Raw genomic sequence first — 4,253 nt, 5'->3', positions numbered from 1 at the left:
ACAAGCTAGCAGAGGGTAGATTTAGGTTAGACATCAGGAGGCGCTATTTCACGGTCAGGGCGGCTAGGGTCTGGAACCAACTTCCAAGGGAGGTCGTGCAGGCTCCTACCCTGGGAGTTTTTAAGAAGAGGTTAGATGAACACCTTGCTGGGGTTGTTTGACCCATGGCAGGGGGTCAGACTAGATGATCTTCTCAGGTCCCTTCCAACCCTAGAAACTATGAAACTATGAAACAACTTACATGCCCAGCACCTGTGCCCATGCCAGTTTGTGGTGAAATAAAGGCTGGTTTAAAGATTATCCAGAAGGTAAAAGAATGTGACTGAGGTCATTAAAGTGATACTTTCATAGCAAACAACATTAAATGCTAGAACCTAATTTTATCAACTTTTGCTGTCAAATTCTTTATATATTTCAAGCCTCTGCAATCCCATTGTCTGTGGCAACTGCAAAACAGTTCAGCAGCTTTGGACAACGGCATGCAGTTACAGTGAAAGAAAATATGTAATGGAAGGGTTAAATGGGGAATATGACATTTATCATTCAAGTCAGAAAAGATCTGATGCTTCTCAAATAACATAGCTAAAAGCAAATCATATGATCTTTTTTTCTCTCACAAGTAGGATAAATGCTACATCTCTCCATAGCCAATCACGTGTTCTGTTTCGGCTGTTTAAAGACAGACAGAGGTTCCAGCAGAAATGTGGAAAGTGGCAAACCTGCTGACCTCTTGAAATTTTCATAATTGGCATTTGCTGCTAGTAGGTTTGTGAAACAAAACACATTCATATATTGCAATTATCTGTGTATTTTGCACAATAGAACCTTGGTAACTCAGCCCTGGCTAATTCAGACACCTTATGATATGAACAAAAAAAGGTGATTCGCTCACTCCTCAGTCAGCACTCTCAAGCTAAGTGCTACAATGAGGTTTCATTTTACTTAGGATGCAGTATTTTTATAAATATATTACCCTAAATGTGCTAGTTCAAAATCAAGAATTACCCATTAAACCTAAACTACGATTATCAAAATAAATAAGCAAAATATATTTTGTGATGCATTGGTCCTGCTTTTCTCCTCTTTATTTTAAATGTGCTTTTTCAATTGATAAATTGATAAACATCAATAATTTATAATCGGTTTACTAGTCATTAATGCAATATAATAGTTTTATTTTAGTATATTTATAATACATTCATTTACACTCTTTTGTACCCATATTTAACTCAGTGTTGAACACAAAAACCAGAGCACAGGCATCGTTACTTCTTGGAAAATTATGATGTCATTCCTACACATCATTGCTTAAAGTTACAGCATTGCTAAAAAAGCACAAGCCTGTCTTACCTCATATCATGTTCTTATATTGAAACTAGTCCGAGTTTTCCTCCATGGTTTTGCACTCATCCAATATAGAGCTGAACATGTCATGTCAATATGCATGAACACCGGGTCTCCATAATTTTAAAAAAATCACCTGCTAGGATAAATATCTCTCTAAAAATCAGGGATAGCCCTAATTTCAGGATCCACCCTTTTCAGATTCATAAAAAAACAGCTTTTGTGCTGATTTCAGCAACCCCATGCAGCAGAGGTGTAACTGGACAGTTCTGTGCCCTGGGTGGTGATGGCACAAAGCACAGCATTTGCAACTGGGCTGTTGATGGAGGCACTGGCAGGGCCAACAGTATGGCACCTGCCATTTTTGTTCCTCTCCCCACAAGTTGGTGCCCAGGGTCTTAGTTTGGCTTCACAGACCAAACATCTAATTCGATTTAAGTGCGTTTCCAAGACCTCAGTTGAACTGGGACCTAAGCCAACCATATGGTTAGACGGCAGCTCAAGGCTTGATGCTGTTTGCTCAGTACACTTATTCTTCATCTTGGGTTTTAAAGCGCCTATGAGGGTCACAATGAATAGCAAGCATTGCAAAAACTGAAAATCATACCACTGAGCTGGCAGGAAATTCAAGTGTGGGAGTCAATAGAGCTGTTCAACTAAAAGGTCATTTTCAGAAGATCTCCACATCATGATACGCAAGAAAAGAGTATGTGTTATTTATTTCAGTGGGTATGCTAGAGCAACATGAAAGAAATAATCTGTGCCACAGGCAAAGGCAGCCAAAAAAGCCACATTTTCATAATAAATTCATGAAAAAAAAATACATACTTTTCACTTCACATTAAATTTATGGTTCTGCAGGAAGCTTCTAAAGAAAGTGTAGCATCTTGGAACTAAGACTGCTAGAGATGATCCACTGCAGCTCCCTGCTGGTGCAGTATTTTTCCACTTAGGACATTTCCAAGAGAACCAAATGAGCTCTTGACCAGCAGAACCATTCTGAACAAATGCTCAGGCTACTGGAAGTCAAAAGATTTTAAAAGGGCAGAGTGGAAGCTAGAGAGTAATACAGTAGGTCTTCAGATTAAGAGATCCTGGGGTCAAAATTTAGGAACTGGTGGAAAATCTGAAATGCCTAAAAAATTGTAAAGAAGCTTCAAAGAATTTTACATTGATTAAATCTATTCTGTGTGTATGCTTGTATGTAATGTAGGTGAGGATCACAAGATTTCCAATAAAAGATAATGCATATAGCCTCTATGTAGCATCAGCACACATTAAAATAATTTCCTTTGTATTCTAAAAGCAACCACCAAACCAAAAATTGGGTTATATTTTATTCTTTTACTTATTCATGTTTTAAAACCCTTTAAATATACATTGTTAGCACTTACATCCTATGGAATTCCAAGGTTTTGTCTCTTATTTTTCTTCTCCCTGTTGGACTTTTAGAACTGGCCACAGAAAATGTCTAACTGTAAAAATACAAATCAACTAAATCTAATTTCCATTAAGAAGATACTGTTCTAATACATGAACAGAAAAAAAAGAAAAAAAGGCTTTTAATAAATAATGGACATTGGAAACCTCAAGCAGTATATTAATTTGCATTGCTTTTCTTGCAATCTGCTACTCAATTGAATTTGTATGATTTTGGTCTTAAAACCAACAAATAAAAAAGAGACTTATTTAGCAGGAAAAAAATCAAATTAAAAACAAAAGCAAACCTTTTCCCATATAGAAAATATAGGAAGTAAACTTTTAATGGGTTTGCTTCCGAAACAATTTAATAGCTAAGTGATCTATGATTTACCTTAACATGCATTCTCATTAAAACCCAAGTAAATATCTTTGAATACAGACATACTCCATGCCATTTTCTTTATTACTTAATTTCCCAGGTATCTCAGCATGATATGAATAAATTATGCTGACAATACAACAATATAAATGATAAATCAACAACACAATTTTAGTGATATATAGCATGAAATGTAAATAATAACCAGCACTGCTAATTGGCTCGCTACCTGGCAACAAATCAGTAAGTGAGCTATTTCACTAGTAATGCTTCAGTTGTGTACCACCCTAATCATTAAGCATTTCTGGCTGGTAAGCTCTTCTTACTATTTTATGTAGGAAATTGTACTGTAGCATAAACACTGACTGGGAAATTGAATGACATATTTGTGTTGCAAAGTACTGCTCTTTGAGAGTGGAAGGATTTTTCTGAACCAAATTCTGCCACATCACATGCCACAAGTACTTGTCAAGCCATTTCCAGAAATACCAGACCAGAACTTGCTTTACTTGGGAAAGTGAAATTGGACTTTTTAAGCAAGTGGGCTCGACAGCCTGAGGAATGATCAATGCTGCCCAAATCAATCCTTAGCCCCTTCCACATGGCTGCTTATTTTCCAAATGCAAGGAATGGAAATGGCAACATAAAACAGTGACCCTGTTTCCCACTATACTCTGCAGTTTCCCTGGCCTCAGAGAATCAAAATCCTCAAGCCGCAAGATCGACAAAGAACCTCTGAACCTAGCAGGACCTTTAAGTGGAATTTTTGCTCCTGGTCACCAGGCCCAGTCACTCAGTACTACTGAATATTTGCTCCTGATGACTCCCCAACACTTGCCTGCAAAGTCTCTTCCTAGAGTTGATTGTCACCTGACCCCTCTTGCTCCTGAAGGAGTATGCAGCCTTACAGATATCCCTCAGAAATAAGTCATGACATTCTGTAGTTAAATTACTATTTGATTTCACAAATCTCCAGCCAGTCCAGCCCCCTGCTCAAAGCAAGGTCACTCCTGAATACAAGATCCCAGCTAAGTGTCTGTCCAACCAGCCCTTGATTTGCAAGTAACATTACTGTTAATATAGCCCAGTACGCTGCTGGCTATTTTTT

At 37.7% G+C, this 4,253-nt stretch overlaps 1 long non-coding RNA gene across 1 annotated transcript in view; it reads right to left on the bottom strand.

The window, feature by feature from the left end:
- The window catches only part of LOC109289547, a 205,722-nt gene that overhangs the window by 74,849 nt on the left and 126,620 nt on the right, over positions 1-4,253 (bottom strand). Inside the window, exon 6 of the long non-coding RNA XR_002095399.1 lies at positions 2,739-2,819. This is a non-coding gene — a long non-coding RNA (uncharacterized LOC109289547). The remainder of the gene's footprint in view (positions 1-2,738; positions 2,820-4,253) is intronic.

Source organism: Gavialis gangeticus, unplaced genomic scaffold, assembly GCF_001723915.1.
Source record: "Gavialis gangeticus isolate Ggan-Ray unplaced genomic scaffold, GavGan_comp1, whole genome shotgun sequence".
Lineage (NCBI taxonomy): Eukaryota > Metazoa > Chordata > Crocodylia > Gavialidae > Gavialis > Gavialis gangeticus.
This window is presented reverse-complemented; position numbering and strand designations above follow the sequence as displayed.